Raw genomic sequence first — 21,616 nt, 5'->3', positions numbered from 1 at the left:
TTTCAGTGCAGCTGACCCAAGGACCAGCTGGGTCTTTCCAGAGCCAACTGCGCTGGCCCCCTCATGCCCCCTAAGAACAAGTTATGGTAAGCCCTCTGTGTCCTGCAAGACGGCAAAGGGGCCACGTGACCTCGGGAGGGTAGGCTGAGAAGGAGGCTGGCGCAGGGAGCCAGTAAAATAATCTCCCCACAAAGTGTTCTCTTTGGAGACCAAAAGACCTGTTGAAAATGCTCCATGTGGATATTACTTCCCACCAGGAGGAAAATGAACCCAATATCAAGAAAACAGGTTCTAAGGGGCCCAATTTAACAGTGTTTTCTCACACAATTTCTGCAATGTTTTACCTTTACAAAAATAATGGGGTAGAAACTTGTGGTTGTGGTGGTTATTGCACATCTTTGAATCCCATACGAGGCACAAACTCCACTTGGGTGGATATTCTTGGAAGCAGAAAAATAAGTGAGTTCGAGAAAGCTGTGAGGAATGATCTGCAGTGGTTCGCAAAATATGATATTACATTACCAGAGTTGACAACTCACACAGGGCCACAGTGTGCCACGCAATATCAGAGCAGGGGTGAGATGTAAATCGCTTCACAAAATGGAGTTTCTTCTCGTGTGTGGAGGCTCTCAACAGGTAAAATTTGTTACTGGATTTCCAACCTCCCCAAGGCAGCTTTTTTCTTTTTTTTTTTAGGGTGAGAGGACATTCTCAGGCAGTGACTATTTTTTTGCCCCAGGTCTGGAAAATTTTATAAAGTTGTATTTTTCCTTTCTAGTTAGCTCATGGCCTTCTTATCTTGTGATTTGTTATGTGATAATAAACTTTCCTGCCTCCAAACGCTTAGAATGCGAAGATCCAATGAAAAGCAATGGCAACTGGAAAGCTGATGGCAGTAAGTGATACGTATTACCAATGCAAGACTGCCTTATGCTAGGACAGCAGTTGGAGCTTCATCAAATGCACCTGGGCATGGCAGGTAGATAATGAGTAGTTTGGAATAAAATAACAATATTTTGCAAACAAAATGCAAAAGTGTGCTTTGCTAACTCCTCTCCCGTCGTTCACGTTTGGTTTTGGCAGACGCTACTTTGTAGCAGGTGAGAGAACTTGGCTCAGAGCAGACCACTTACTCTAACAATCAAAGGACGCCCACACACTCGCTGATCTTGGCTTACATTTTAGTGGTAATAACTGCACAGTAGTTCACTGGAAGATGGCTTTGTTTCAAAGAGCTGCATATTTTACAGGACTTGCTTGTTCGCATAGTTTCTCTGATAGGATCTAGGTAAACTCTGAATAGTAAGATAGGCTTAGATGCAAAAATAAAAAATTGGATATTTTATTTGACACGAATTTGCTGTAATTCTTTCGATCTTCGGTGGATATGTACAAGGAAGTGGAGGAGAGAGGCGTTAGCCTTCCTGGCATAACGCCTCTCTCCTCCACTTCTGAAATGAAAGGCTGCACCATACTTACAAGAATGTGGTGCAGCCTTGCGTTTCCCCCTGCAATGGCACTAAGTTTAGCAAGTTAGCACCAACCAGGCACCCTTGCACCAGAGTGCAAGGGTGTCTGTGTGCAAGGGAGGATTGTTTATGTGTAGGAAGGTGTCCCTTACTGTACATAGCAATCCTTGAAATGCCATCCTGTCACTTTCATGCGTGCTGCTTCATGCAGCACACATGAAAGTGACAAAATTGCATTTTTTTTAAAGTTTATTTATGTACAGGAAGGTTTGTTGTAAAAGGGGGGTTCACCCAATACAGTCAGTGGGACCTGGGTATGTATATTGCTGAGAAAGAGGGGTCCCAGTTACCACATAGAAAAATAAAGAACATCAAGGAAAATCAATTAACAATAATTTGCATACATTGTTTTTATTTTCAATGTAGCTAAGCCTCTTAATCAAGCAAGGTTAGTTGAAATAACATTTATAAAATTGCATAAAGTGTCCTGGACAGGGGGGAAGGGGAAAAAAGTGCAGTGAGTGTAGGAATGGTAAGTGACATAAGAAAAAACAGAGCCAAAGGCTACAAACAATCAAAGATTATTAGACTGATTGAGAATGTCAGAAAATCATAAATTCAAAATTTGTTATTACACCATAACATGCTTCATAAGTGTACTGAATATCATCATTGCTGAGATGAAGCTGAGAAACACAAAAGACAGTCGACGTTTCGACCCCTATTGTAAAGGCAGGCAGAAATAGATTCCTTGCAGTGGGGTCTTCATTAGGACGGGATAGGGGAAGGGGCACAACCTATTAAGTACAAAGAGGAATTGGTCAATAGGAACTGATCCAAAGTAACAAAATTAAAATTGGAAGAATGCGCACATCGACGATGGATACAAGACATACCAAAGATGCTTGTTGTCAAGGGTGGGGAGGGATGCTCCTACAGGGCTTGGTGCGGCCTGGCATGGAGTGCCCAGCTCTGGTCTAAAGAACCACTGAAGACTGAAGAACGTCGTTCTAAATGAGAACAAAGAATTGGCAAGAGGTAGGTGCTGCCAAGAGGTCTAAAAAGTATAATAAACCAACATGATTCGTTGTAAAACACTTACATATAGCAAACCCTTGATTGAAATAAGATCAGGTCCATGCATCAAAGACCGTCAGAATGGATAAGGGGCAAAGATAGGTATCAATTAGATCAATCTGAAAAAGGGAAGGGAATTACATCATACTACCAGCCCACAAGTGAGGAGACTTGCACGTATTTATATCAGGCATAATCCTTCCAAGTGAATGAGCACGTGTATTGTCACATATTGTTGGCATCTATATGAAAGGAAAGATAATACATCATAATACCAGCCCGTAATTAAGGAGACTGGCAAATAATTGGATGGAGCCATCCCAAATTACTAAACATATATCAGTCTGAACCATTCCGAAAAAGGGTTAACCAATTGTGATATAACCGGACAATTCATCATAATAACGGCCCATAGGTGGGGAGACTCACAGGTAGTTGTATACAACGGAGCCTTCCCGAGTTACTAAACATATGTAGTAGCATAAGTACCTGGTTTGGAAACACCGTGGTCTGGTGGGATGGATAGGTTGTAGTAGATTAGTGCGGTAAGGAACAATAATTAATAGCATTCCTATATGGAAAAATTACAGGAGAAAGCTATCAATGCTAATAATATTATAGGAGGAAACAGTGCTAAACCCGACCAAACAGCTGGACATACCCGTTAGTTGTCGCGGCATAATCATCAAACTGGTTCCGACATCAATGATCTAGAACCGGCGTCTGTTTGGAAACAAACGGAGATCTCCGTCAGGAAAACATCAAGGGCAGATAGTGTGTTAAACCGCCATATAAGGGAATGCAGACAGTACCTGCTAAGTAGGAAGTGAATCCCGATAACTGCAGCCGTAGTAAAGCCGAATAGCCATGACGGGAGATCCTCAATCACAGCCCATCCCCCCGAAAGTTTGAAATGGCTCATCTTAGAACAGGTGTCATTGGGCCCTCGAGGTGGCAACATTGCTGAGATCCTAAATGTGAGGGAGCTTAAATGGATGTTCCGCTACAATTCGATCAATAGTGGACTTAATGAATATGACAGTTCCTTTTCCCAGCTAGCCTTGCTTCGTTAACCAGGTAGGCCCCCCTGTAACTTAACCCACCGGTTAACCCTTCTATTTCTGGAGCTTATGCTGATTCATGAGTTATAATGTCACCTTTAACGTTTGGTAACAACTGTCCTTGTACAAGGGGCCTTTACCGTCTTGAGACAGGTACGCCCGTATTCATGTAACAGTGTTCTATGTCCCATAATCAACCACCTTTAGACATGATGTCTGTCCCACACTGTACTGGTCTATACCGTCATGTGACAGGTACACCAAACAAATGTTTACTGTTTTTAGTTAATTCCTGATATTCCCGTGACAACTATTCAAGTCTGTATTTAATTTTATTTATTTATATTTTTTGTTGATTTGCTAATTCAATTATGTTTTGGATTTCTATATATATGTTTATGTTGTATATGTTTTTTATATATATGTCTATGATATATTAGACATCAAATCGAACTGCATAAAATATCCCTTTGAGATCACTGCCAGGTTGCTTCTAATAGTATAGACCTTTTACCCACTCCAATATGGCCGCTTGTTTCAGTGTATTCACACGCCTTCTATTTGGCCCTCTTCCATTTCTAATATGTTTACACCACGTGACCGGAGTTATACCTCTCTGTGATTGAGGATCTCCTGTCATGGCTATTCGGCTTTACTACGGCTGCAGTTATCGGGATTCACTTCCTACTTAGCAGGTACTGTCAGCATTCCCTTATGTGGCGGTTTAATATACTATCTGCCCTTGATGTTTTCCTGACGGCGATCTCCGTTTGTTTCCAAACAGGCGACGGTTCTAGATCATTGATGTCGGAACCAGTTTGATGATTACGCCGCGACCACTAACGGGTATGTCCAGCTGTTTGGTCGGGTTTAGCACTGTTTCCTCCTATAATATTATTAGCATTGATAGCTTTCTCCTGTAATTTTTCCATATAGGAACGCTATTAATTATTGTTCCTTACCGCACCAATCTACTACAACCTATCCATCCCACCAGACCACGGTGTTTCCAAACCAGGTACTTATACTATTACATATGTTTAGTAACTCGGGAAGGCTCCGTTGTATACAACTACCTGTGAGTCTCCCCACCTATGGGCCGTTATTATGATGAATTGTCCGGTTATATCACAATTGGTTAGCCCTTTTTCGGAATGGTTCAGACTGATATATGTTTAGAAATTCGGGATGGCTCTATCCATTATTTGCCAGTCTCCTTAATTACGGGCTGGTATTATGATGTATTATCTTTCCTTTCATATAGATGCCAACAATATTTGACAATACACGTGCTCATTCACTTGGAAGGATTATGCCTGATATAAATACGTGCAAGTCTCCTCACTTGTGGGCTGGTAGTATGATGTAATTCCCTTCCCTTTTTCAGATTGATCTAATTGATACCTCCCTATGCCCCTTATCCATTCTGACGGTCTTTGATGCATGGACCTGATCTTATTTCAATCAAGGGTTTGCTATATGTAAGTGTTTTACAACGAATCATGTTGGTTTATTATACTTTTTAGACCTCTTGGCAGCACCTCACTCTTGCCAATTCATTGTTCTTATTTAGAACGACGTTCTTCAGTCTTCAGTGGTTCTTTAGACCAGAGCTGGGCACTCCATGCCAGGCCGCACCAAGCCCTGTAGGAGCATCCCTCCCCACCCTTGACAACAAGCATCTTTGGTATGTCTTGTATCCATCGTCGATGTGCGCATTCTTCCAATTTTAATTCTGTTACTTTGGATCAGTTCCTATTGACCAATTCCTCTTTGTACTTAATAGGTTGTGCCCCTTCCCCTATCCCGTCCTGATGAAGACCCCACTGCAAGGAATCTATTTCTGCCTGCCTTTACAATAGGGGTCAAAACGTCGACTGTCTTTTGTGTTTTTCAGCTTCATCTCAGCAATGATGATATTCAGTACACTTATGAAGCATGTTATGGTGTAATAACAAATTGTGAATTTATGATTATCTGACATTCTCAATCAGTCTAATAATCTTTGATTGTTTGTAGCCTTTGGCTCTGTTTTTTCTTATGTCACTTACCCTTCCTACACTCACTGCACTTTTTTCCCCTTCCCACCTGTCCAGGGCACTTTATGCAATTTTATAACTGTTATTTCAACTAACCTTGCTTGATTAAGATGCTTAGCTACATTGAAAATAAAAACAATGTATGCAAATTATTGTTAATTGATTTTCCTTGATGTTTTTTATTTTTCTATGTGGTAACTGGGACCCCTCTTTCTCAGCTATGTACAGGAAGGGACACCTTCCTGTACATAAACAACCCATGGCATTTAGCTTTTTCAATGTGTGCTGCACAAGGCAGCACACATGGAAAAAGCAAAAACGAGGAGAAATAATACATTTCTCCTTGTTTCGCAAACTTAAGACCAGTTTTTACCTGGTCTCAATTTTGGCGCTGTCTCCTATGTACGCCACCCTTGTACATAGGGGGCACCATCAAAATAATGGGTGTTGCAGTGGAACGCCCACCGCAACACCTAACGCCCACCCCTTTCACGCTAACCATAGCGGGAAAAGGGGCCTAATGTACAAGGCTGCATTAAGCCACGTTAATTGGCTTTATACTGCCTTGCACATAAGGTGCAGCCCCTATCACCACCACAAACTCAATATAGGTGACGTTGTAGTGGCAATAAAGGCTTGTACATATGCCCCCTGGTGTTGTACGTGCCATCGGTGGTAAATTGGATATATTCTGCCTAATCACAATAAATCATAAGGCATTGTACACAATTAGGGTTGTATCGCATAAACCAAGGTTATAAAACCGTCAATGGTACATTTTGATAATCTTTGAAGAGCACCAGCTGTCTATTTCCAAAGGAATTACCATACTGCACAGAAGCACATAACAGTAATAGTGCTCGGATTACAACTAGTTGCTTCTGCAATTTCAACAGTATGGCTATTCACAAAATGCAGCATTTCTTCTGTAAGTGGGCCTTTCTGGATTTCCGTTTCCAGAAATAAGAGCTGAATTTTGGCTTGTGGACAGAGGTGGCACCAGGTGATGAAGTATCATGGATGAGGTCATCTGATGTGGATGAGTGGACACAGGTCGTGGACTGTGATTGTAACTGAGAGGGGGCAGTAAAGTGCTCAAATAGCTGCAAAAGAGTCTGGCAAAATGCTGCCAGAGAGGTGCGGCTGGCCATGGCTGGTCATTATAAGACACAGGGAAGCAGAAGAGGAGAAGCTAGGAACTCTGCTGGCCCTACAAGATAAACAGACAAGAGGGGGTGACTGTGAGGAGACATGCCTTCATCGGAGCAGCCAGAAGTCAAAGGATCCAAAGAAAGAATGCAAGGACCTGCACATGACAGTGATATGTTCCTGAATGTGTGTGTTATACGAGTGCAATAGGCAATAAACAACACAGGGCATGTTGTAATTATGTTTAATTGTAGTAGTATGTTCCATGCCCCCCTGTTCCTTGTTGAACTTGATAACATTCCGACATTTGCCTGAGAGCTTGCCTTGGAAAGTTGGGGATGCTCAGCTGAGGTAAGGCTGCTGTTGTGTTGTGGAGCAATAGAGACATTCAAGAAAGACTTATCTTCAGGAAGCTGCATTATGTTTATTTTCAGCAATGGCGATGAGGGTGGGATCCATATTAGGGAGCGGAATGGAGGCTAACCCAACATTCCAAGGGACACATCCGGTATTCCCGATTAACCTGGATATTGAAATTGAAAAAAACAATGTTTCATTCAGAATCTCTTTGAAATTACTTTTCATAAACAAATAGGCTAATTATTGAACAAGAATCCTCTGATTCTAAATAAATGTGCTTTTCAACAAGGTCCATAGAGGACATCTAATATAATTGAATGAAACCACCGTGGTAAGCTTACTTTTGTGAGCCAAAAGGAGTAAATTGATAATACTTGTTCATGCATCAGTAATTCATGTTGTTTAAAAACGCAACGCATAGGTGTAATATCATACAAAAAGATTTTAGGTAAGATGCTCCGTATGATAATGGCACCCATAAAGTGGTGAGTGAAAGTTGTGGAAATATGCCTAGCATAAAGATACATTTAATCATACACATTTTGGCTATGGAATTGAGCATTTGTGGGAGAAAAGGCATCATCGTTTTATTTTAGCTCCTCGTATATCAGTTCAAACCAATATCAGTGCTGGTGTTTGACTTCTAACCCTAATTACTTCAATTGTGTCTTCCTCACAACAGAAAATGTAGCAGCCGAAAAAACTAAATTAAAATGAGTAAGGGTCAAGCAATTCATAATTACATAGTTTTGGACCAGAAGGTAAGAACCCATACATTGTGTGATTGCAGTGATCCTGCAAAATCCTAAGTTACCAAAAATCACTTGGGCCCTGAATAGATTCTATAAAATAATAATACAAAGAGATGCAAATTGGTTAGATAACGAGTGTGAAAAAAGAGGGTCAAAATCCCCAATATTCACCATTGTTAATGGGATAAAGATTAAAAAACACATATGTTTAGGCCAATGAGGGTCTTTGTGAAACTAACATAATGCAGGCCGAATTAAATTAGTTATGTATGAATAGGAAATCGTTTGTAAGATAGAACATGCTGTTATCAAGTCGAGCAAAGAAACTCGCTCTGCTCTGTGTATGTGTCTGATGGATTTGGGGGCTTAGAGCATGCGTGAACGCGGGGTCTATTTGAGGAGCTGTGGTGGCCACTCTGATGCTTACATGCTGTGTTGTCCACAAAAATAGAACCCAATTGCTTTAACATTATACAAAATAAACAGAAACCATTGCCCCTCTGAAATAGGACATACAATAAAAATTTGCAAATTAAATCACAGGTCCATTCTTGATAGCAAAATGTCAGGGAATTAAGAAAGACTAAGAGAAATGAAAAAAAGACTACCTTGAAAAGTAGTCTAAAAAATAATTATTATAAAAAAAACTATTTAAAGCATTAGGATCATAACATTTGCAATACTGGCCACTTCTGTCTAGAACAAATCACTCACCTGCATGTACTTAGTGAGACTGATATCATTAAAGAACGTCAAGGGGAAGATTCCCTATATAACATCAAAAGTACACAGTAACAGTGATCTTGACAAGGAAATCACAAATTTCCTCATATACTAGTGGATTAGTCCATAAAACAGAACACCCCATTGATTGTAAAATTGAATGCCAAAACTGGGGTGAACAGTCATTCAACATAAAAGTCAATTTGCATTGTATAGGGAGGCCAAATGTCCCATTCATCATGCTCATTCAGTCCATGGTCCACTGATTTAAGTTTACCAATCCATTTCCACTCTTAATACCAGTATGGCAGAGATGCCACCTCCTTGGGGTTGCATAACTCTGCTTGAACACTTGTGATCGTACTTATTCCAGAGTGTGTCCATGTTCCTTGTAATCTTCAACTAAAGCTTATTCAACTTTATTAAATTTGACCCTACTGTGATGTAATCGGATTCTTGTTTTCACCTTAGGAGTGGGAGGTCATTAAAATAAGAATGCAAGCACAGCATACTGTGGATATAACATTGCAAGAGTAACAATATGGGAACTTAATTAGGATGAATTTAATGGGATCATGCCCAATGGATCTTGATTCTACATAGCTCTTACAAGCAATACTAAATGGCCCACAATAGGGGGTTGAGTCACAGACTAGGTGGACCATAAGAAAGGAGGGCTACTCTAACCACCTTAATACATACATTCTGAAAATGCTTAAAAGAGAACAGAGTTTTTTCAGAAATGCATAAAGCATCTAAATCCAAACGCCTGTTTACACTTATTTTAATTTCATTGCTGACAACATTGTGGGGTTAGGAAGTTCCACACACTTTTCCTTCATTGTTTAATTATTCTTACAGGGTGACCTCTCTAAAAATGTCTTTGAATCAAGATGTTACACTGGAGAAAGAGAAAGAAATCCTCTCTCTTTACACAATTTCTTCATACACACAAGACGAGAAAATGTCTGGTATGACTAGTGTAACGTAGTAAAGTGTTTTGTTCGTTAGGTTTGTCAAATGATGTGGTATATTATAATTTGTCCTCACAAACTGTGATAGACAAATCCAGAAAAGTAATTTCATAAGCATCACAAGAGAGAGCAAATGAATTGTCTTTAGTCTTGGAATTTAGCTACCCATGAAAGGTCATTTCCTGTCACCTTACCAAAATCAAGAAGATACTGCCTATGTGCATCCACTACAAAATGATACAAAAAAAGACAAAAGCAAACCTGACCAAATGAATGTTGTACCCGAAGGAATGTATGCAAATCTTTATCTGTGAGAAGCATCCTATGCCCCACGTATTTCTTCAAGGATGAATCAACATACTTCAAAAATGCTAGGTTAGCCCTCACACACCCACCCATGTGTCATGCTCCATCATAGGGCTGCGTCGTTCGTTCATCAGAAATGACATTTGTGCCAAATGAGTTTGATAGGTTTATAGAGTGCTTTCACTGGTGATAGTGTGGGATCCAGAACATAATACTAGAAATGTCCAATAACTCCTCAAGAAAAATACTTTAAAGCTGGAGACCCGTTTAGATGAACAAAAATATATTCATGATGCTTATGAGTGTTCTTCCTCCCGCATCTAATAGGTCACCGTGTTTCAGCCAATTGATGGCCCCAAAGTGGATCCCTGGCATTCATAAGGACCAGAAACCCGTAGATCTTGTCAATTATATCTACTCATTCATACGAAAACATCCATTCTTTATCATTTTCATTCCATAAGAGTCACAGCATACTCACTATTTGAGTATCTTATATAGTGAATTCCTATAAAATAAAAGAAAATGAACACATACACAAGCCAGGAAAATAAATGAAAAATGCATGTATATAGCTGTCAAGGTTTCAGATTGCTATGTGTGAGTATAATTTCAGTGTAATTATGAGTGACCTTTAAACGACTATGAGTGACACTTTCTCACAAGCAAAATCAAGCAATAAATAAAAGGAAACATATGAATATCAGAAATTACACCCATTTGAGCAACAAGAAACTGTAAAAAGATCTTAAAACTGACACCAAGCACCAGAAAATAAAGGGCACTTAGGAAGTAAAGTGGTGGCAAGGGGCAAGCTGAGTGGGAAAGAAGGATTCAACCTCCCTGATGTAAAGACTGAGCCGTATGGACTGTGGTTCAACATGAACAGAACAACATGAAGAAATGGTCCGTCTCCCAGACGTTCTAGTTCTCCCATGAGTGTAAATAACAGGACCACCGGTGCAAGAAATATTACATTATACTTATTGAAAACTGATATATATTTTCAGCTACTTGCCATGCACTTGTGCCGTCAACATGAATGTTGACATAAAACGATTACATTTAGTAAGAGACCATACCAGAGGAACCTGAATTTGATCTTTACAGCAATAACATAGGCAGTGGAGTGGTAAGCGTTAGATGCTTGGAGGGCCTGGCAGTGGAGTACATTGTGTTCATGCTGGACAGCGGTACCTGGCATTTCTCCATAAGAGAAAACTGAAACTTTAAAGTTCCGCTTTACTATCTTGTCTAACTTCAGCCACCTGGTGATATGTTATTTATTGGTGTAGGAAGATGGCTGTTTTAGAAGATAGTATCCCCCTGCCTGCTGAAATAAGACCTTGCAAATATCTCTCATACACTGTGGATCTGCTTTTGGTAATATGGTGTATTAGGAGTGACCCTTCTGAAAATACCATTGGGACACTGTTAATGAAAGTTAGCAAGATATTCAAAACCCACAAGCCGTCCAAGGGGTATATATTTTATTTGATAATGATTAGCAGACTAGTGAAGCTCATGATATGCCATAGACTATGGCATTAGACCATGGTAAAACATGAGTCAGGCAGCCTAACCCGGCCAACAAAATCACAAAGTCCACATCTGGCCCAAGGGAGATGTACCCTGGGATGTTAGGTAGAATGACATGTGGACCTAGGGCAACAGATGCAACCAAGGCAGCAGACATTTTGAAGGCAATAGCCAGCTCCAGAGGAGGCATCATACATAAACTTAATTTACTGTCAATTGAAATTAGTCTACTTACGACCCATATGTAGAAAGTTGCAGAAAGAGCAAAACTCCAGAGGAGTCTGTGAAACCAAATACTGGCAATATTCTAGAAATGTGAAGACCTTTACTGAAAATGCAGGAGAATGCCAGCATTCTTGAGATTGGAGTTGAAGACAACGAGGGACGATCCGGACAAAATAGGCTACGCTCTTTGAATTTCCAGAATAAAAAGCTAGTAGAATTATTCTTAGAAAAGTAGCTACTATGAAATCTAGTGGGTTCCTCCAAACAAAAGAGTGCAGAGAGGGCTAACACTGCCTCTTAAACCCAGAGATCCAACACAGACCATCACTGTAAGCCTCTCACTCTTTAGTGATGCAGTTTTTCAGGTAATACCTAAAAATAAACCTACAGTTTGTAGAGATCAATATGTGTCTTCCCTGATTACACACAGCTTCTCCAATGACAACTCTTCCTTTTTAAAGCTATAAAGAGGTAAAAAACAAATCTGAAGATGATTTGGGTTTGCTTTAAATTTCAGTGGCAGAGATGGGGTTTACAACTGAGAGAGGGACAACATGTATTAGTTTTCTTCTTAAATGCAGGCAAGGGATGCCTTATGACATTGAATGTCAATGGTCAATATTATAAAAGTGACACAGAGCACTCACACAGGAAAATGGCAAGAAAGTGAATTATTGATTGGGGTAAATGGTAGTCCACCACGAGTAATAAAGTCACTAACTTATTAAGTCCAGCAATGGTTTAAATAATTTAAACTTGAGCTCAACCCTTGGATTCTGTGGCACAATGCAGACAGTCTTAAATTAGAGATAATGTGGAAAGCATTTAGACGTACCAAACTAGTTAAAAAGTCAAAAATGCAACACAACAAAAATCCTCCTCCAGTTTATGACAGTAGAGAAATTTTTAGTAAACAAAATGACACCAGAGTAGCTGAAATCTAACACGGGGAGCGGAGCATATGAATTAGCACCAAGCATAAGTAAAATATTTCTCAGTAATCACTTTTGTTGTCCTAGGCACGGTTTCTGGTTGACCACGATGGAACACGGGTTGGGTACACCAAGGTGGTTTATCCTAGTCAAAATTGTTCCCTTCTGACTTAGAATCTGAAATGGAAGCCAAATTTCTACCACAGGGCAAGAGAGCAGGCTGTATCCGTCTGTATTCAGCAAACCCATTTTGAAGTTGGATAGGCATTGACTGAAGCATCGATGAAGCCTTTGGTTTTGGCAGGAAAAGTCACATTTCACATCCAGGTGATCCTCTTATCAGTTGTATATTTCTGATGCCTTCACCTGGTCAAAACTTCTACCTTTTCACTTAACCCTTTTTTTGGGAGCTCACATTTGTCATGGGAATAGCCTGTGTCCAGGGAAGTGGCACCAAAGTCAGATACACTAGCCTGGACAATCAACCTGATTTTCTAACCCTTGAGTGGATTGTCTTGAGTAGTTGGTCCTGCCTACTGGTGGTCTGGAAGTTCAAAATGTTTTACTGATTTCTGAATAAGTTATTTTGGACATTACTTAGACTCACAAGACTTTAGTGACAGTACTATTAGATCATAGCTCACTCCTTTGGACGCCTCCAACAGGGTCCATCCTGTCCCAATTGCACCTGGTCACTGAACACTTCAGTAAAAAGGCCTATTGGCACATGTTGTCCCCCTTTGTAGCTACACAGGAGGTTATCCAACTGACCCTTGGAGTTCCTTTATTTGCCATGGGTGCATGTAACCTAACAGCTAGAGTGGTTGACTGACCTTGGAGCTGGGGAACTGGGTTCGAGTCTCAGCAGGGACACTCAACATCCTGTGATTCAGGGCACATCACCTAATCTCCCTGTGCCTACCAAAAATTAATGTGTCTGTCTGTAACGTAACTGGTGCTCCTGTAAAGCACTCTGATACATTCGGTACGAGACCGCGCTACATACAACTCCCCCCCCCCCCCTACAAAAAAGTGGAAGCAGGTCCAGGCCATCAAGTCTCCTCACAGGTCTCAAATAGCAGGGGCAGTCATTCTTCTGTTCTTCCACAGGTCCAGAAAGTGTTCTGAGGAGCTGGGGATGAGGTCCATTTCTGTACAGTTCAGTAGCCAGTGGCTGGGATTACTTCTGGACATTCACTATCTAGTGGGTATATAGTTCCCAAGGGACAGCCCCTACTAACTTGAGAATGTAGGATGGCACAGGCGATCCGCCCTTGGAGAGAGCTTATGTACCATTAGATAGGATGTTAATAAATATTAAAGATAGTGTTTGAATCATTCTTTGCTGGTCCCAAACCAGAGATAGCAGAATTGATATTTTATTCTGTACTCTAGTTTTCTCACAGGAAAGCCAGGGCCTTAAACATTGAAATTCACTGTTGTAGGCTTGACACTGAAGGGACATGTTAACACTAGTTATCAGATTTCTACATGTTAAACTTTTAGATACATAAGACCGTACTTAATGGGCTACAAGGCCTACATATGGGTAACTTATGAATATATAAAAGGAAGGGTTTTCCCCCTATCAAAATGTTTGGTTATAGACCTGGACATAATTCACATTAGGCCTGCTTGGATGGGACATGGTTCACAGATATGGCAACCCCATTCTTGTCCATTTGCTGGTTCACCCTTGAGAATGAAACATCACAAGTGACGTTTTTGCTGGTTCACCCTTGAGAATGAAACATCACAAGTGACGTTTTTGCTAACACAAAGCTGACTAGTTAACTGGTGAACTTCTTAAAACCTGGCAAACTAATTCGTGTGGGACATCACCCTGACCCAGGCCGGCTAGGAGGACCTTCCTTCTGGCTTGCTTCACCGGCCTGCCGAACTGTGCCTCCCAGGTGAGAGGCCTGGATTCATGTAAATTGTAAATTGATATTGTATAGCGCACTACTCACCCGCAAGGGTCTCAAGGCGCTTGTACGAATACCGCTGTGGGACCCATCCTGGCTTTCCCTGTGAGGCGTCCACTCCTGGGCACCCCCAAGGTGGAGGCCAGGCATCCTTAGCATTGTGGGGGCCGTTGTGGAGATTAAGCAAGTTGCAGAGTGAGACTCCATGATTGGAATAGGCACCGAGGCAAGAATGATCAGGTCCGTGGAATTTTCAGCCCAAGACCCGCCGAGGCGGGGAATTGAACCCTGGTCCCGGGCTAGACCTCTGCATCAGGGTCTGCGGCTCTAATCATTGAGCCACACTTCTCCACAATTCATCTGCCTCTCACGGGGGATTATAGGAGCTGATCAGAATGCAGGAGCCCCAGAATCCTCCTTGGTCTGACGCCAACCTGGCCTGAGTAGGGAAAATGTTCCTGCTTGGTACGTTGAGACGTGGCAGGGTGGACTGAACTTCCCAGATGAAAGCCGTGGTTTTGTACGCCTCTCACAGGGGAATACTGGAGCTGTTCAGCCTGCAGCTTTGCTAGACTCCTTCCTGGTCTGATACCAGCCTCCACTTAGGAAAGGTGTCCCTGCCCGATGCTTGGAGCCCTGACCTGTGAGGACAGGGTCTCCTAGGTGAAAGGCACAGCTTTGTCTTCCTTTTATTGGGATTACTGAAACTGTTCGGCCTGCAGGAGCCCCACACTCCCCCAACTGTTTCTACACCATGCAGTATCTGCCAGATGATGGGATATCTCTGCTTCACACCATGGAGGAACACAAGAGTCCCTCCAGTCTGCAGCCACCATGCCTTGTGTAGGGACTGGCACCTCAGTTTATTTGATATGGGTGCCCTGGGTTAGTGCCTTCCACCTGTTTGGCCAGGGGAGATAGGAAGGGTTAAGCCACAGCCATTCCCCTCTTCCTTTGGTCCCACTTGGAAAGCTGATTTTTCTCAAGTGTTAAGCCCCTGACAAAGCTGTGACTTATGGAACCCGGGTGAAACAAAAGTCAGAGTTAGGTGAGCCGGCTAGCCCTCCAGTCACCTTTTTGGCCAGATATCGACTGGTCATATGGTTGGCCAGCCACTAACTGATAATCTGGCCAGCCAGACTGGTGACCAGATGTCCAGGGCTGACCAGCTACAGATTGGCCCACTGCTCAAGGTGCTCCATCCTAGAGTCACCCTCCAGCTTCTTGTCTCCAGGTGACTCTCCATATACTGGCTCAGGCCCGTTGGTCATCCTGATGACCTGCAAGGAATCGTGCCTCCCAGTGCTGTAGTGGTGCAGGGCAAGATTAGGAGGCCACAGGGGTGCTCAGCACATGGTGGAGGCAGGGCAATTGCCATGGGAGGTCACTGAAGCTTTCAATCTGTCTCAGTCCCTTGGACACCAGAGCAGGGATGCACCAGCCACCTGAAAGCCTTCCTAGCTAATCCGGAACCAGTCAAGCTAAACCACTGCAGAAGAAATGCACCCAGTGGGGAACAGGTGCACCCAGATGGCAGTCCTGCACAAGCCATCCCCCTCTTCTTGAGAACCATTTTCCTGTCTGGTTAAATCCTACAAGTGGACTTCACGGACACTACCTGTTTACCTCACAACAGTTTCACACCTTCCTAAACACTCTCTTCCAATTTTTTTCAGCTTTTCTGTATGGTACTTGTTGGCTCTCAGTCTTGTGCCTGTATGTTTACCTTGGGCTGCATTTCCAAACAACCTGACTCAAAGATGGGCTGATCCTGGTGTGCAGGGTGCTGCTACCAGCCTAAACAATCCACAGGATGATCCTCAAGCAGGAGGACTTGGGCCCCCTGAGCGACACAAGGGAGTTGATATTTTGTGCACCACATTTTCCGCCACAGGATGTGGATTTGGATCCAGGCTCTTCCCTCTTTACTTGCTATAACTGATGGAATCCTGGTTAGTTTATCTTCCTCTGCTTGTAATATGCTTCTTATCTGAGGCTGTAGTTGGTGGCTGAAGCGTAGGGGATTCCGGACCGATCTCTAGGCCACAGGGGGGGGGGGAGTAACTGAAGCCTGTGTTGGCTAGCATTGAAACTGTCATCCGTAGGTAGGCAAGGGTCTTTCCCTGCCCCAACCACAAAAGTTGGCTCTCAAGGCGATGCTCCCTGGCAGCCTTGGGAATTCACAGATAGTCATTTGTGCCACTCAGTCAAGCACCCTGGATATTTTCTGTGCCCAGGGAAGACAGGTCAACCACCTGTTCCAACAAGGTGGGGGAAGGCAAGGCATGCAAGAACTGGGGGGGTCTTGCAATGAGTGATTGGATATGAACCTTGAGAGGATGACTGGAGCCACCTTTGTCAGCTTTAGCCACGATCTGGGAGAGTCCCAAAGCAATTTATGCTCATGTGACCCACATACCAGAGTAGTGCAAGAGCATCCTGCAGCTGCAAGATGCATTTGAAGTGTTGATGATCAATTTGTTCTGCAATTCACACTAATTCCTATAGGTAGCAGCGTTCTTCATGGATGCACAAGCCAAGTGATCCACAGACAAGAGTGCAGACACAGGAGAGGTTGGAGGAAGGCAATGACATCTGTCTACTGCCAAGGTACGAGACAGCCCAGGACCCTATTAGGGTTCCCCCTGGAAGTCATCCTCCAAAGTTCAAAGTGTGTTTTTTAGGAATTCGGACCAGGAGCCCCACCCCACTGTTGCAGTAGGCTGGTCATGCAAGCAATCAGCTCCCACAGCAGCAGAGGCAGGCAGCTACACAGCCAGCCCTCCCAGATGCCTGGGTGGTACTACATTAGTCGTCAAGACCTTCAGTACAGCCACAGAAGACTGGGAAAACCAACCAGATACTTGGCAATGATGGAGGGTCACTTCACCCACATGTCAGCCGTCCAGCACATCTGGTTGGAGCCAGGGCTCGACTCATGCATGTTGAGAGTAGCCAGCATAGGCAGCTACCTGTAGACATGCCGATGGGCTGGGACACCCCCTGCCTTGATGGGAGGAGCCGGAAAAGAAGACTCCCCAGACATATTCCCTCATGCTGTCAAAGTGACTCACGCACCACGTGCTGGGAGGTAAATGCATGGAAACCCAAGCAGCCACATGCAGTTTCCCCTCTCACCTCTTGAAGCAGTTCGTACTGGCTTCGAGGGTGATATATGCCTACACCAAGAGAAGCTAGGACCCTCCTGCGTCCTCGGCTCCTACCTATACAGTCTGCCTTGCTACTCAAGATGGGCTACTCCTCCGCCATTCAACACCTGTTTGGAAGGAGGGTGATGGTTCAGGCTGGATCTGTCAACTGCTTGAGCCACTCCACCATTATTGATACTTTCTCAAGTTCACCTACAAAAACCTTGTTACCACTTTTACTTACTCTAGAAAGTCAGATTTGATCGTCTTCCTGGTTCTCCTCCAGGGCCAATGCTGACCTCAGGGGAGGCATCAATCTGAGGACCTCACTAAACCATCCAATTATTAGTAATAAATTGTGGTATGTTTAAAGGGTAGAGACTTAAAGTGAGCTTATGACTCGCACTTACTTGGAATTCTTTGTTCGTGGGTAGTAACTACAATCCCTATTCCCTATCACGAATGGGGTTCAGTGGGTACCCCATGCCTGTCGGTGAATGGTAGACATACAGTGATCCATTCAGTATAGTGCACATGTAGAGCTAAGGCCAACAAAGACCTGATATTGGCCAATCTTGTGTGGCTGAACTCCACTTGTTCCTCTAAAAAGTTGAACGCTGACCACTCGTGGTCACATAACTAGTAAGGAGGAGTCTTTAGACAAATCACTTTACCAACTAAGTACGGCCTTACACCATGACCTACAGAATCTAGAAAGAGCTATTAATCTGTCAAATTATTTTTCTGTCTGAGATGGGTTGTTTCTCATGTTGAGCCAAATTAGCCACAGGCTCCACACTGATCATGCCTTTCCTTCAACTATTTTATGCATCAGCTTTGCAAACATACTCCAACCAGAATCAAAAGGTTTTGTTTCCCGAAAGTTGTTCGGCGGGTTATGGGAATAATGCCGCCAAATTGTTAGTCAGCATTGTTTAAGGACGGAACTACGACAGCATCTGATCATCTTCAAACCTCCAACTTTTGTTCTTCATTATTGAAAACATTCCTGAAAAATGCTTTTGCTTTGTTTAACAGTAGTCCAAGAAGTTCACCTCCAGCTGCACAATACAAATTCCACTGCCTGTCCTTCTTAATCATGTCCCCAGTTACGCAAAACCAATAAAATAGAATCGGAGTCCTGTTCCATTAGTCCTAACTGAAGTATTGATTATACCGGGCTACTTTGAACACTACTTATTCCAAAGTAAACACTTTTGAGCCCCTAGACACTCAGTGAAGAGCATCAAGGATGGCTAGGAGAGGCAGGAGAAGGGGCAGGCGATAGCCCACCTCATGGATCACTGACAAAGTATTGTGGTAAAAATATTGTTATCAAAAATATTGTGTCAAAAATATTGTTTACCATAATAGTGTGACACTAATATAGTCGAAAAATAAACATAAATATTGCCTTTTGGATATAGAGTTTAAAGCAGCAAGGGCCAGATGTAGGAAACCAAATAGCGATCGCAAACACCAAAATTAGCAGAATTTCAGCCTTTGCGATCGCAATTTGGCTTTGAGCAATGTAGGCAAGATTAAACATACTTCCAAAATACGGAACTGCAAAAATTGCAATTCCCTATTTTGCGATTGCATTTAAGAAATCGCAATCTGCGATTCCCTAAATGCAATGTAAGTAGCACCAAAGAAAGTGCACTTTAGCCGTAAGGACGCGCTAATTACCACCAACTTCAAGTTGGTGGTAATTAGCGATTTTCTTTAAAAAAAAAAATGACTCTTTTGCTTTTTTAAAAGTGCCATGTGGCACACATTCATGCCCTTAGAGCATGTATGTGCTCCACATGTGCACACATGCACATTTCAGGGGTGCAACAGCGGGTCCCTTTGGAATATATTTTTGCGATTCCTACCTACATTCAATTTAGCGAGTCCTTAATAGCGATTTGGTACAAATCGCTATTAAGGACTCGCTAAATTGAATTGACCTACATCGGGTTCTAAATGCTTAATATTGTAATGTTTAATTTTAATATAAGGAAAATTAAATATATAAACACACATATATCTTTTTTTTCTTGTATCAGTTAGATGTCATCAGTGATGTCACTAACCATGTCATGAGTGATGTAATATGTGAGGTCATAGACTGTAGGTAACAAGGACCCCCTGATAAGGATGAATATCCTGGGACAGGGTAAACAATGTATGAAAAGTAACAATCCCAGGCATACACTAAGGAAAGTACACAATAGATTCAACAAACAAACTAGTTCAGTTAGGAAAAATATACTTTTTTAATTTGATAAAAAAGAAATATTAAAATTTAGTGCATTAGTCACAATTGATAAAAATAACAATATAATGATACATATGTATTCACAAAACAGATTAAAAAGAGGTTAGATGGCATCCAGTCGACGCGTTTCGACATACACAATATGCCTTCATCAGGACTTTTACCATCAAAATTCTGTAAAAAAATAATCATAACAAGATATTAATATTATTGATTTCCTATCGTGACAAATTTGCAACTGAACTAGTTAAAGGTTTGTTACTCCATTCTATTGGTAAGAATATAATATTCATTCCACATTCTCGATGTACCGCTTTAATTGAACATCTCAACAACCTATGCGTATACGTTAGTCTCAAAAACAAGACATAATGTAAGTTTATGTTCATAAATCTGGCAAGGATAGCCTGACAAAAGAGTATTATCCTAATCATAGAGTATAGCAAATCTAATTCTACTAGGGACATATGGAAAATATGGTACAGTTGTAAGCAATCCTATTTTGTGATCCTATCTGAAGAGTTAAATAAAATGATGTAACTGATAATCATTATTACATTTTTGCCACCATATATGTTTAGATGTTGGTACAATTGTTAAAGATACTCTTTTATATATTCAATTTCATAATTACTTGATACATTTTGCAAAAAACATATTCACAATCATGTTTACATATGTCTATCGCTAGACTATGAATAGGGCTAACTCATTCGTGCTTACTAAAATAGTAAAGTTAAGGGAAAGGATGAAACAGAGGAGAAAGGAGAAAGGAGGGATAGGTATTTACATATTTCTACATTTATTAGTATTCGGTTTGTCTCTTTGTATTTTCCTAAATGTTACTAGATTCCTTAAAATTAATTCAGGTGGTGCTATTTGGTAACTGACACGTGTTTGGTTGTCTCCTATTTCAAGATACTAACCTAAGGTCCGTTCACATAATTATTGTTCTCTTACCTAAAAATCGTATCAGTGTCTGTAGGTAATGCTCGTGGGCAATGCTATAGTTCTCTTCTACTTAGGCTATGTTATATTAACACAGTAGGATAACCTGGGTCCAGGGCGTAATCACATACCTACAAGTAAATTATGCGATTTCATTAGTAGCCATACTGCTGCTATTGATAGTTATAGGCGAGAGGGCACATATTCTTAATTCTCTTACCCTCAAAACGATTTTAATATGCTTTAAGTCTGGGGTCCAGTCAATCAGTTGAGCAGCACCATAAAACAATAGCGTGTAATATAAGAATCCTACCAAAAAAATACAAATACGGAAATGATTAAATGATCCCGGAGAGGTAATCTGTTGTAGACAATTTAAGTACAGATACTATCCGCTTACCTAAATAGAGAAGTAAACGTCGCTAGTTGGTAGTTTTAATCCCTTCTCATGATGAGTTAAAATGTATGGCGAGGGCGTTTATATGGAGCCGCCGATCACAAGATAGCTCCTAATGAAAACATATTTGCTCCTTTTAGATCAATGTGTTCTAGTACAATGATGGTTCGTTAGTAGCGCTCACGGTAAGAGAACGCGTACACCGCCTAGATTAGTCTAAACTTAACTGCAACTAAATATATAGCGACTTAAATACTAAAATTGTGCCCCTTACTCAATAGGAATTACATGCGCTTGGCTTTTAAATCCCACTCGACATCAAGTCGTC

The 21,616-nt window shown here is 41.7% G+C and overlaps 1 protein-coding gene and 1 pseudogene across 1 annotated transcript in view; both read right to left on the bottom strand.

Annotated features, from left to right (window-relative positions):
- The window catches only part of GRM1 (glutamate metabotropic receptor 1), a 1,947,075-nt gene that overhangs the window by 182,012 nt on the left and 1,743,447 nt on the right, over nucleotides 1-21,616 (bottom strand). The window lies entirely within an intron of this gene.
- Nucleotides 16,939-17,091, bottom strand: LOC147708790 (5.8S ribosomal RNA; annotated as a pseudogene).

The sequence above is a fragment of the Lissotriton vulgaris genome, chromosome 6 (genome assembly GCF_964263255.1).
Source record: "Lissotriton vulgaris chromosome 6, aLisVul1.2, whole genome shotgun sequence".
Taxonomy (NCBI): domain Eukaryota; kingdom Metazoa; phylum Chordata; class Amphibia; order Caudata; family Salamandridae; genus Lissotriton; species Lissotriton vulgaris.
This window is presented reverse-complemented; position numbering and strand designations above follow the sequence as displayed.